The sequence below is a fragment of the Benincasa hispida genome, chromosome 9 (assembly GCF_027475165.1).
Source record: "Benincasa hispida cultivar pf3 chromosome 9, pf3_genome.v1.1, whole genome shotgun sequence".
Lineage (NCBI taxonomy): Eukaryota > Viridiplantae > Streptophyta > Magnoliopsida > Cucurbitales > Cucurbitaceae > Benincasa > Benincasa hispida.
This window is the reverse complement of record NC_143486.1, coordinates 97138285-97152033: the sequence shown is the minus strand read 5'-3', so window position 1 is coordinate 97152033 and position 13749 is coordinate 97138285.

Here is a 13749-nt window from a genome sequence, read left to right as displayed (position 1 = left end):
ATCGAGATTCGAGATTCACGTCAATTTGAGATTCGAGATTCACGAAAAACTCTACCTTTTCTATTTTGTGATTTGATAATAATTATTTTTTGTAATAGAGTTTTATTTCATTCCATTCTTCCAAAACATATTGTAATTTAATTATAAGTGTTTTTTCATGGAATAATATTTTGTTTTAAGAAGGAATTTTAGAATTATCAAATTATTAAAAAAAAAGTTTAACATAAAAGAATATGGATAGTAAACAAAAATTAAAGAGAGTAAAAGATTTGGAAGAAAAAAAATGGAGGGAGAGAAAAAAATCAAGAAAAGTTTGAGAAAAGGTTAGAGGTAGAGAGTGGCAACAACTTTTTTGAATGCTAAAACAATTAGAGATTTTTAATCGAGGGAGAAAAATTCAAGGTAGAGGACTAAGACGAATGAGATATGTAAGAATTTTCGAGAGAAACTTTAAAGAGGAGGAAAAGTTAAAGAGAGATTAACAAAAAAAAAAAAAAAAAAAAAAAAAGCAGAGGGAAAAAAATTAATAAAAAGATGGAGAACACTCAGTGCATCATTGACGGTATCTATCTTTCTATATCCACCAAATTATCTAATCATAATTTATTACAGATCAATTTTTCTTAGAAATGTTAACGGGGTGTGAGTGAATGAAGTGTTAAAGTAGAGAAAGCTAGCGTTCCGTACTCAACCGGCCAAAACAGAGACGGGGAAGCCCGTCCCGCCCCTTATTTTCATTTTCATCCCTATGAAATTCCTTTATTAAACCTATCAAACAGAAACCAACTGGGCTTCTAAATCCACTTCAAGTGCCAGAATGGAGTGGGAGCAGGTTACCATGGCTTTCTGTTTAGACTTCCTCACACACAGAGTGGTCATGATGGCACATAGGTGATAATTGACAGGTTGACTAAAACAACAAAAGTTTTACAAGTTAAAGCCACTAATTCTTTGGATAAGTTAGCTAAGATGCATGTAGCGGAGGTTGTTAGTCGCTATGGAACACTAGTATCGATTGTCCCTGATCGAGATTCGAGATTCACGTCAAAGTTTTGGCCAAGCTTGCAACACACTCTTGGTACTAAACTTAAGTTTAGCATAACCTTTCATCCATAGAAAAATGGAATGTCATAACGGACTATTCAGACTTTGGAGGACATGTTTCGAGGGGCAACTGGAATTCTCATCTTCTACTAATGGATTTTGCATATAATAAGAGTTATCATTCCAGTATTGAAATGGCTCCATATGAGGCTTGTAGGACCTCAATATGTTGGGATGAAGTTGGTGAGAGGAAGTTGCTCGGTCCAAAATTGGTGTAACACTACGGATACTATTAAGGTTATCAAAGAGAAACTTAAGATGGCTCAAGATCGCCAAACAATTTATGCTAACATACGTCGTCGAGATCTTGAATTTAAGGTGGGAGATAGAGTTTTCCTGAAGCGTTCTCCTTGGAAATGAGTGCTACGCTTTGGTAGGAAAGGAAAATTGAGTCTCAGATATATAAAGCCCTATGAAATCCTAGAACACATAGGACCATCAGCCTATCATTTGGCATTGCTAATAGAGCCTTCTAGGATTCATGACGTGTTCCATGTGTTGATGCTGTGTAAATATATTCCAGAACCATCACATGTTCTAGAATCACAACCACTACAACTTAAGGAAAATCTATCCTATGAGGAAGAACCTATACAAATCATAGATAGAAAGGAGCAAGTATTGAGGAACAAGGAAATTCCACTAGTTAAAGTGTTGTGGAGAAACAATGCAGTGGAAGAAGCAACTTGGGAAAGCAAACAACAAGTGAGAGCCAATACCCTCATTTATTCTCCTGATGATTTCTAGCTGAATTTCAAGGACAAAATTCACAAAAAACGGGAACTGACTTGTAAGCCCTGGTCATTTTTCCTCTTATTTATGCTTAGCGTTAACTTAAATAAGTGAGTTTAGAATCGGGCTAAATGAATCACTTTGATTATATGACTTAAGCATGCCTTGTTGCTAAATGTTGAAGTTAGTAGTTAGAATATTACTTTACAGGTGAAAGTTCGTTTTTATTTATTCAATAACTTAGTAACATCATTTATTTTTGGAGAAATTGAATATATGTTATGATTGACTAACTATTGGAAAGAAAGAAGGAATAAAACTTGGTAGGTGAAACAAGTAGGTCGAGAGTAAGAAGAAGGGGTATTAGGGCTGGAAAATATTTTGTAAATTAAATTTAACTTGATAAACTTAATTAGGGATAAAAAGGATAAGAAAAAAATGAGAAGAATCCACCCAGTAGGACAAGCGAGAAGTTGGTTGACTCAAATTGATTGGGTAAAGAAAAGACAGTTTTTGGCAACTTATGAATGATATTTTTGGAATGCTAGTTCTTTCAATTTACCCATGCAATTTTCATGATTTATGAACCAAATGAAAGCTCAATGAGTGTAGAAGACAAGCTAGGATTTCCAAAGTGATTTAAAATCAGAAAGGTTGAGAAAACTTGAAGAAAATAGAGATTGTTTGAAAATCGGGTGAATCTGAGCTTGCTAGTTTGGCCCCCAATTTTTTTGGTAAGCTAGTTAAGAGGTTCCTCTTGAGTTTCGTAAAATTTATTTGAAGTTTTTTTTAATATTGAAATGGTGTTTATAAGCTTTGGAAAATCGAGTTGCGGTAGGAAAATAACTGGGAAAGGAAGCTGCCGGCCACCATTCTATGTGCCCCTATTTGTGCACGCTTGATCATTCAGTCACCCACGCGTGCGCGCTTGCCCTGCCTCACATCCACTCGCTCTTCTACCGTGTCCAGCACCCCTTAGCGTTCGTCCCATGCCCACCCTGCACGTCCACATCCACAACCAGCGCCCACGCCCATTTTTAGTGCCCATTTGCCCATTTTTGAGCATTTTTGCAGCCTAATTAGGATGTTCTTCATATTTTGACTCTAAAATGAGTACTTTTGGATTTTTTAGTGATTCTTGGGCCAATTTGGATAATTTGAGAAAATTTGACTTAATGAGCAAAATGTGAGTGTTTAGGTGTTAAATTGAGTTTATTTGAACACATTGAATCACTAAGGGCTATTTAGGATTAATTTGACCTCTTGTGAGTGTTTAGTAACCTTGGGTCTTTATTTTAGATCAAATTGAGGTTGGAAAAGCTTATAACCTGAGGAGCTTGTGCCAATGATTGTGAATGATTTATTTTTTAATATTTTGATATAAAAAGTATTTATGTATAATAGTATGCTATGATTTATGAAATGTGATGTCATGATCTGTTTTACTTTACTATTATTTCAAAAATGCTCAAATTATGATTTCTGAACTCTCATTGGTTTTATACGAGCTGGATTTATGAAAATGAAGTTTGGAACCTAATTTTACATAATTGTGATTTGTATGGTTTTATATGGAAGTCTCTGGATGGTGGATTTAAGAATGTTGATTGGTTGTGATGGTGGTTTCATACTATTGATTCTTGTATCCAAGAGATGGTTATTTTATCGTGCTACTTGAATATGTTTCAGTAGCACCGCTCAGGCAATCAAGTAGCTGCAGGGATCAGATGTGACAAGAGTATACCGAGGAGTTTAGAGGAACCTGCGCCTGTAGTGCCACCTAGGCTAATAGGGGGCTATCAGGGTCCGATGTGGCTAGAGTATACCAGGGAGTCCAGATTAACCTAGGCCTATGGTGAAGATCTATGTTTAGCCATAGAGGTAGTTCTGCGTGCACGTATGACCTTATGATTTGGTTTACCCTGCATGGGGCATTTTTTGTCAAGAGTAATCTGTCGTTGTAAACGAGTATTTGGGTACAGAGGTTGTGTGATTTTCTGATAACGTCTGATGCTTTATAATGTGCTTTCTATGAGATTTGATCATGCCACTGTTTTACTAGCATGTGTTTGAGATGTTACTGAATCTTTTATATTTTGCCAATGATTTACTGAATGATTTGACTTGCTTTATTGATGATTAAAAATAGAAACTTTATGTTTATATTAGATTACCACTCATTAGGCATTAACTCATGTTTTCAATGTTTTATGTTTCCCCTCTCCCCCCAAGGGTCACCAGATACATCTTAGGTCTATATATTTTAAAGTCCCGTTGTAAATAGGTTTCATATCATGAACCACATGTATTTTAGTTTTGGGGGTGTGGAATAAAGTAGTTGTGGTCGTATAGTATTAAAGGAGTTTTTGTGGTACATAAACTTTATTGATGTTTGTATATAATAGGAGATTGAATAAAATGAAATGTATTTGTGATTGTCATGATATAGAATATGCCAACTAGAAATTAAATGTATTAAATGATCATTATGTAAGTTTTCAAGTTCAGGTACAAGTTTAGCTGGTTAGTTGGATGCTAAATTTCATCAATGGAGGTGATGTTTAAATCTCACACCTTCTTTCTGGATTAGGTGGGTAATCTGGAAGGGATGGTGACAACTTGGTATCAGAGAATTATTTTGGGAGACTTGAGAGTTATGTATTAGAGAGTCAATATATCTTAGGCTTGCATGTAGCAAGACATCCATGATTTTTATTAAATATAGTGTCACATATTGTGATCTGGGGATTATGACTCGTCTTGGTAGGATGGAGAAACAACTAGTTGATGGAACTAGTAAAGCTCTCGGTGGTGCAATAAGTAGAACTGAGAAATCAAAATCTGAAACTAACCAACCCCAGGTAAAGATGAATTTTGGGGAACAGATGATGGTTAGATTTGCTCAGGAACTTACAGGCAGTGTAGGGTCATGCAAGATAACCCTGAGAAGAAATTTGGGATAGAACATTTGAAGTGTTGGAGTTGATGTCCTAAATCTCATGGGTCCTGTAGTTTGTAATTGTAATGTACAAATGATTTTATTTATTTAATAAAAATATGAGATATTTTATTCGACATTGAGTAGCATTAACCCATAAACAAATAAACTAACATCCAAGGTTATCTTATGTAGCTTAAATATACATGTAGAGACATACAGGTGGATCAGATTTAAGTGTTAACCTAAATGGTCTGTAGTAGATGGATAGGGTTGGGTACCTTATCTTATGACACTACGAACCCACTTTGTAGATGTTACAATTGTCATAAAGTGCTCAAATGATCTGATCCTGATCATTCATGTAGAGACATATGAGCAAGGATATTCTATACAAAGGAGTTTATATAAGACCAGACCACGAAATGAATAGTCTCGTTATGTAACACCATTAATAATAGAGACTCACATTTCACCAGGATGACCATAAGTGACATGAACTAAATCCTGAGTGAGTTGTAAACTCTTGTCTATGAAGGCAGTCCTCTGATTTGTATGGGTGAGAGTGGCCAAATCGTCGACTCAGTAAGGCTACCATTTTGAGGATTCATCTGATTGAGCAGCTGAGAATACAACTACACAAAATGGAATTCACTCATTCCCTATTTTAGGGGTAAGTAGATAAATTTCTCCCTTAATAATTGATTCTAGGGCTTAACAATGTTGCACCACAATCTTTCTTGGCCCAAAAGAGGTTTGGCTATACTTGAACTATGACTTATTGTTTATTAGAGGGATCAGTGGTACTTAAGAGTTAGATGTAACTACAAGGGTAAAACGGTAATTTTGGCTCAACTATATTTACGAGCAATTTGTGAAGGGTCATCTCGTTATTGACTGGTTATATCTAATGGACACAAAAATATATCTATATTGCGAAGAATATGGAGTGATCGACAATTAATAGATGTTGAATAATTTAATTAAAGTAGTATAATTAATTATTCAAGTACTATTGAAGCTTCAATCTACAGGTTCATAAGGTCCCATCTGTAGCTCGACAAGGTCTATTGAGAATTAATTTTGGATTAATTTGAATTGTTCAAATTAATTGAGAGAATTAATTATATGTGATATAATTAAATTAAAATTAGTTATATGTGTGATATAATTAATATAATATATTTGATACATTATTTTGAGAGAAATTAAATATTTGAATATGATTTAAATACTAATTATATGGATGAGATTCATATAATTGAAATTAGTATAAATGTGACTTATATTAAATACCATACATTACTGAGAGAATTAAAACTATAGGGTATATTGTATTTGATACAATATAAAAACTATAAGTTATATGTTATAAATGATATAATATATATATGTGTGTGTGTGCGTGTATTATTTAAATTAAATTATTTTTTAGTTTAAATTTGTTTTTGAAATTAAAGGGAGGGAGATAACTTCCTTCCTTTTAATTCTCTCTTAGTTAATCATGAGTTGTGGGGAGTTTTATGATTGACTATCCTTCACAGAGTTGGTTTTTTTTTTTTTTTTTTTTTTTTTGTTCTTCAAGAAAAAACTCTCTATAGTTTTTTTTTCCCTAGAGCTCTCGATTCTTCTTTAAAAAACTCTTTCCTTCACCCCTATACTATAGATCATTTAGGTTGTATTTTGAACATTGATTCTTGTATGTCTCCATATACAATTCATGACTCATAAGGCAACCTTAGATGTTAGTTTATTGGATTTATGGCTATTAAGAAAAAATAGAAAACAACACAAACAATAACATTTATTGAATTAACATCTATAACTCTTTATTGATGACAGTCAATTAATAACACTTACTATCTACGAGTTTTATGGCATAAAACCCAACACAACATTCATGGATTTGATGAATAGGATATTTCATCCTTTCCTAGACCAGCTTGTAATTGTGTTTATTGATGATATACCGATCTACTCTAAGAGTAAAAAGGAACATGCTGAGCATCTAAGAACAGTGTTGCAATTGCGAGATAAGAAATTGTATGCAAAGTTCAGCAAATGCGAGTTTTGGCTCGAGCAAGCAAAGTTCCTTGGACATGTGATTTCTGCTAAACATGTTTCAATGGATCCACAGAAAATAGAAGTTGCACTTAAATGGAAGCGACTCAAGATAGTAACTGAGGTACGTAGTTTTCTTGGTTTAGCTAGTTATTATCGCCACTTTGTTGAGGGATTCTCGAAGTTGACACTTCCATTAACAACTCTGACCAAGAAGAATGCTAAATTTGTATGGTCAGAGGATTGTGAACGAAGTTTTCAAGAATTAAAAAGGAGATTGGTTTCAGCACATAACACTTCCAACACCTAGTGTTAAGTAGAAGTTTACTGTGATGTTTTTCGCCAAGGTTTATAGTTTGTTCTTATGCAAAAGGGTAAAGTTATAGGTTATACTTCTACACAGTTGAAAAATCATAAGTGTAACTACCCAACATATGATCTGGAGCTAGCAGCAATAGTGTTGGCCCTAAAGATTTGGTGACATTATTTATATGGGGAAAAATGTCGCATACTTACAAATCATAAAAGTTTGAAGTATGTCATTGAAGGAAATCGGAAACGAGATTTCCACGAGCAGCAGAACAAGATTAATCCAAATCTCATCATAAATGAACAATGCATTTACAGTCAACTTCAAACAAATGGTTATACAAATCACAGAGAAATTACGGCATGAATAAACTCAAATAAAGAGAGAGCAAACTCTACGCACAATGGCAGAAGCATCTTCACGCTCCGTTGTGCACTCTAATCGCTAGAACAACAGCCACCACGAACGCTCGATCTACACGACCGCAACACAACACGAACTCTTTGCACTCGTCCTCAACGATCGCCTCGGTCACGATCTTCTCCACACCACGAACGGCCTCCAGAAAACCTCGATGGTGTCGAGTTGAGTCTGACACCACCAACAAGGCGACCTTGGTATTCTTAGTGTGAGAATCTAGAAGGTGGGTTGTTCGGACTTGGAGTGAGGCAGACGAAGGAGGAAACATCGTTCGCATACAGGACTGGGTAAGTGGGAAATGGCGGAGACCTATCATATAAGTCGATTCCCAATCATTTAGATAAAGCTAAGTGATTGTCTAGCAAAAGCTATGCGATCGTTTAGCTCATCGTTTAGCTTGGTCTATTGCTTACAGACTCTACACGATCGTTTATTTTGGACAAGTGATCGTCCAGCAAAGTTATGCGATTGTTTAGTAAATACTGCACGATCATTTAGCTCGCCCACCCATCATTTAGTAAATCACTATTTACTTGACGACCCCGTGAGTTTCTTTAGCACGGAGAGAAAACTCAAAACTTTTTAAATCTTTCGTAAAAACTTCTTTTTCAAATAGGAAAACCATTTTCCTTTTAAACTCACGGTTACCATGATTCAATAACCACCCACTACTTTGATTATTTTAAAAAAATAATAAATAATTATCCAATAATTAATATTATAAACATAAATGATAACCAACTTACTATGCTATATTTATAACCTATAGTTTTAATATTTCATCTCATGAAACATATAAACCATAGTTCTTTTTCTATTCCATGGTACTTAATGTAAATCTCATTTACATCAATACTCCACTAGATGTATCTCATACATCAAATAGATTATATCATATATAATCAAAATACTTCTTGTCAATTTGAACATTTCAAATCAAAACCAAGAACTGATCCTCAACTGAATCCATTGAGCTACCAAGGGGACCTTATGGATCTGTAACTCAAAGCTCCAATGGTACGTAAATAACTGACTAAACTTTTCAGTCACGGGATCTACCATCCGTTAACTGCCAGGCACTCCACTAAAGACCGACAGTTGAACTCTCCTTACAACAGATATATTATGTGTCTATCTTAACCAATCAGCAGTGCGACAACCCTTCATAGATCGCTCATAAGTACAGCTGGGCCAATCACCATTATGCCTCTGTAGTTACATCTGTCTCCTCAAGTACCATTGATCTCTTTAATGAACATAAGTCATAGTCCTACTATGACTGAGTCTTCTCTTCCAAAGAGAAGCTGTAGCCACTATGTTCAAGCCCCAGAATCAGCCCTTAAGGGAGCAATCTCTCTACTTATCTCTGCTTCGGGAAAGAAGTGAATTCTATCTTGCGAATTGAGTTACCAGCTCCCAGATCAGACAAGTCCCCAAAAAGGTAGGTATGTTGAGTTGGCAATCTGGCCACTCTCACCTATACTAATCAAAGGACCGCCCTCAAAGGCAGTAGTTCTCAAAACACTCAGGATTAAGGTCATGTCACCTATGGTCGTTTATGTGAGATGCAAGTCTTTAGTATCAACGACGTTATATACAGAGTCTAGACATCTCGTGGTCTAGGTCTTATACAAACTCTTTGTATAGGACACCCCCGCTCACACGTCTGCACATGAATGGTCAGGATCAACCATCTGTAGTAGTTTACAACACCTGTAAACTTCTACAAAGCAGGTCGTATCCGTGGTGTCACCAGGATCAGGTATCTCACCTTAATCCTTATACTACAAATCTATTTAGGTTATCACTTAAGGCATGATCCACTTGTATATCACATATAAATGCTTAAGTTCACATAAGATAACCAATGAGCTTTGTTTATTGGATATGAGTAAATGTCAGAATTAAATAACACTTATTTTATTCATTGAACAGTGTGTATTCTTACAAAACAACGAGACTCGGGGAAAATTAGGACACTAATCCCAACATTTGATCAGAAATAGTTTAATATGATGCAAAAAATATGGTTAGAGTTGATAAAAGATTATGACTATACTATTGATTATCATTCAAACAAAGATAATGTGGTAGTTGATGTGTTGAGTAGGAAGACATTATGCTCGAAAACTTCATTGAATGTTATCAGTTCATCTCTTTCGTGTGAATTAAAGAGTTGTAATGCAATATTAGCAGTAGATAACCAATGAGGCTTAATTACATAATTTCAGGTAAGGCCTACCCTAATTGATAAGATTATTGGGGCATGGAAATATGATGAAATTTTTAAGCAGATAAGAGAAATCGTGCAGCAAGGCCATCAGACAGACTATGATGTAAGCAACGATTGAGTTTAATAAGATATAACTGTGTATGTGATCCTAATAGGTCGAACTTATAGCAAGAGATTTTAGAGGAAGCCCATAGTTCAGCCTATACAATGCATCCAAGTAGCACTAAATCATATCAGACTTTGAAACAGTTCTACTGGTGGCCTAAGATGAAATGTAATATAGCTGAATATGTAATGAAGTGCACGATTTGCCGAGGAGGTTAAACTTATTAGACAGAAACTAGCCAGGCTCCTAAATCCACTCTCAGTGCCATAAGAAGTGGGAGCATGTTACCAAGGACTTTCTGTTTGGACTTCCTCGCACTCATAGTGGTCATGATGGCATCTGGGTGATAATTGAAAGGTTGACTAAAACAGCGAGATTTTTAACACTTAAAGCCATTTATTCTTTGGATAAGTTAGCTAAGATGTATGTAGTAGAGATTGTTAGTCATTATGGAGCACCATTATCGATTGTCTCTGACTGAGATTTAAGATTCATGTCGAAGTTTTGGCCAAGCTTGCAATAGGCTCTCAGTACTAAACTTAAGTTTAGCATAGCCTTTCATCCACAAAAGGATGGACAGTCAGAATTGTTGGGGTTAATGCCCTAAATCTTTTAAGGTTCTATAGTTTGTAAACATTATTGAACAAAGTTATTGTGTTTTTTTAATAAAATATATGATATTTTATTCATTGTCTATAAAATATATGATATTTTAGTTGCATTAACCACAAACCAATAAACTAACATCAAAGGTTATATTTGTAACTTAAATATGTACGTAGAGACATACGGGTGGATCATATTTAAGTGATAACCTAAATGGTCTAGAGTAAATAGATAACGTTGGGTATTATATCTTTGTCACACTGCAAGTATGGCCCGTATTGTAGGTGTTACAAATGATCTGATCCTAATCATTCATGTATAGACATGCGAACGAGGATATTCTATACAAAATAGTTTGTACAAGATCGGACCACAAAATGTTTAATCTCATTATATAACGCCATTCATAATAGAGACTTACATTTCACCAGGATGACCATAGGTAATGATGACATGCAGAAATTCATGTCATCTTAGACCCTTTACTTAAAATTATGAAGGTTGTTAAGCAGAATATGCGACAATTATGATAGAAATTCATGAGAAAATGAGCTTGCATCGTTCAACACGATGAATCTCGACTAACCCATTATTATGCATTATTATACGTTCAATGTTCTAATTTTGTAGCTAATGCAAGAAGTGGAAGCAAATGCGGAAACTGGACCATCGCATAGATACGACCGCATGCGGAGAAACTCTCCATTGCAAAGGCAAACGCAGTCGATCAACACATGGATGTTGTAGTAATCAGCCGCTATGTCCATCGCATGAAAGTTGCGCTCGTCAAGCGATTGTGATCATCGTGTAAAGTTGCGGTATTAAGCGAATGCAGTCACTGAATGATTGTGGCTGCACAATAATGCATACTAATGGGATCAACGCAAGGTTGGTGGAATGAACGCATCAACGCATCTACCTTGGGAAAATCAAAAGCTGATGTTGACATTTCACCTACCACGTCGTTAGCAGCAGAGGTTCAGAAAAGGACTAACGTGTTAAATGTCAAAATCAGAGCAGTCCATTAATGTTGTCGATGACCCAAACTCTATAAATAGAAAACAATGAGCAAAATTCCAACTGGTCCGCGGATTACCCCTACAACCCAAGGTTTGCCCTGCGATCCAAACAAATGCGTGAGAAGAAGCTTGAGAGTTCTTCACCCCCTTCATCCATTCCGAGTGACGACCAGAGCCTTCGACCGGAGCTAGATCTCGAGAGAGTCAGCTCGACCGCCCATCCATGACACCACCGGCAGCCTTGACGCAGATCCGCTGGAAGCAAGTCTTTGCTTCTAGCCGGTCATTTCATTTTCCTTTCTTTTCTTATATTATATTGTATGACATTTTGTGATTAAGGAATTAATACAATTTGTTTTCAATGCATTTCTATATTTCCTTCAATTCCATATTCATCTTCTCTAGTTAGCATCTTTAATTTTCATTGCATCACTTAGTGAGATTACTTGAGTATCACATACTTAGTCATGTGGATTAGGAATATGAAGCATGTAGCAAACCACCGAGAGGTGTGCGTTGCGTGAGTGTGTGAGTAAACTTATTTGTTTAGTGTGAAGCTGTAGCAATGCCTATCTATAGGCGAACGCAATGCTTGTCTATGAGTAAAGTCAGCAACAACTTACTGCCAAGGAGGGTAAGTTGTTGGTTGCATTAAGCAATGTAAGCATTGTCACTAGAGATAGGAACAATCTTAGGTCAACAAAGTTCATGCGGTTACCTTGTCCTATAAGTGCTTCATTCATCATTTAGGCATACTTGAGAGAGTAGTAGAAAACCCAAATCTAAGATTCGAGAGAGCAGATTGGAACATATAGGCAAGAATGGAGAATTTAGGGATAAGCTCTGTTTGCTATCACACAGCGTATGCTCCCTACCGATAGGATATTGCATGCATCCAGGAAGTAGGATACGGTGGTATGCGACTAGCACGCTCATGCGGCGAGAGCTCATGAGCGGGTTATGGAGGTCTAAATAGGCATAGGATTCCCGGCAATATTGCAGATACACCACATACGTCCTAGAGTTAGGCTCAAGTGTGTGTAACATGATTGCATGGCTTGAGTTGACTAAGGTTGCCCTTACGGTCACTCTTAAGGGTCGCAATGAAGACATCTTCGCATTTTATCTATTTTCCCATTCATTTGTTTTATGTCAAGAGTTGTCGTGTCTCTACCTCTCATGCATATTCTAATTGTGTTATCTGTTACTTAGGATTAAGAGTAGGGTTAGTTTAGAAACATTCCCATCCATTATTTTATTCAACCGCCGCATGCACATTACTGCATTCATTTTGCTACAAGTCCCTGAGTTCGACCTTGGATCACCCGAGAAACTTGCGTTCGCGTTATACTTGGCGTGAATGAAAGAAAACTTATGACAGGATACATGGTCATCGCATACATTTATTAACGCATATTTATTCCAACACATGACCATCGACGCATGACAATCAACGCATATTTTAAGAACATGCATCACATATTGCGTCCAAGGGATTTTAGTTGTCGAAGTAAATTGATGTCTAATTTTCCATCATCAAATTTTTGGCGCCGTTGCTGGGGACTTGGCAGCTAATTATTTGTTGAGTTTTGTGTCTCTGCAGGCAAACTTTTTATCTTGGGAGTATTGTAGTTTGTGCGACCAGGCTGCAACCAATATTGAAGTTTAGGCGATGCGCCGAAAGCTAGTATTGACCCCAAGGTAGAAGGGCAATCAGTCGCAAGAGCTGACGATAATTCTAAGCACATGGTGGCCAACATGAGCCCAACAATTTCTGGAAGTTCCAACGGTCAGGGTAAGCTCCTTGACCAAAGCAGTCGAGAGCAATCTCCTGCATGGAAGACTCCTTGCGGTGACAACATTCCTATTTTTCCAGGGACGTCTTCTACTCTATCTTTACCTTGCTTTCTTAGTTTAAGTTATTTTTCTTTTATTGTCATTTTGGATATATGGCTGCTTCCTTGGTTGTGGTACGTTTGCTCTTGTAGGTGTGACAATAAGTCTCCTCGGTGCGCAATTCAACAGAAGAATTTCTTTCATCCTTCAACGTATGGCTTCGATCGTGTGGATTCCAACGCATGATCGCATGCGTTATTCTGCCTAAGGTTCTTTTTTTGTTATCTTGTATGCCTTACCCTTTTGAAATTCTTTCTTTCCCGATTGCGTTGCTTTGCGGTGTTTCTGTGATGGTACGTATAATTCTCCGCATCTTCTAATTAA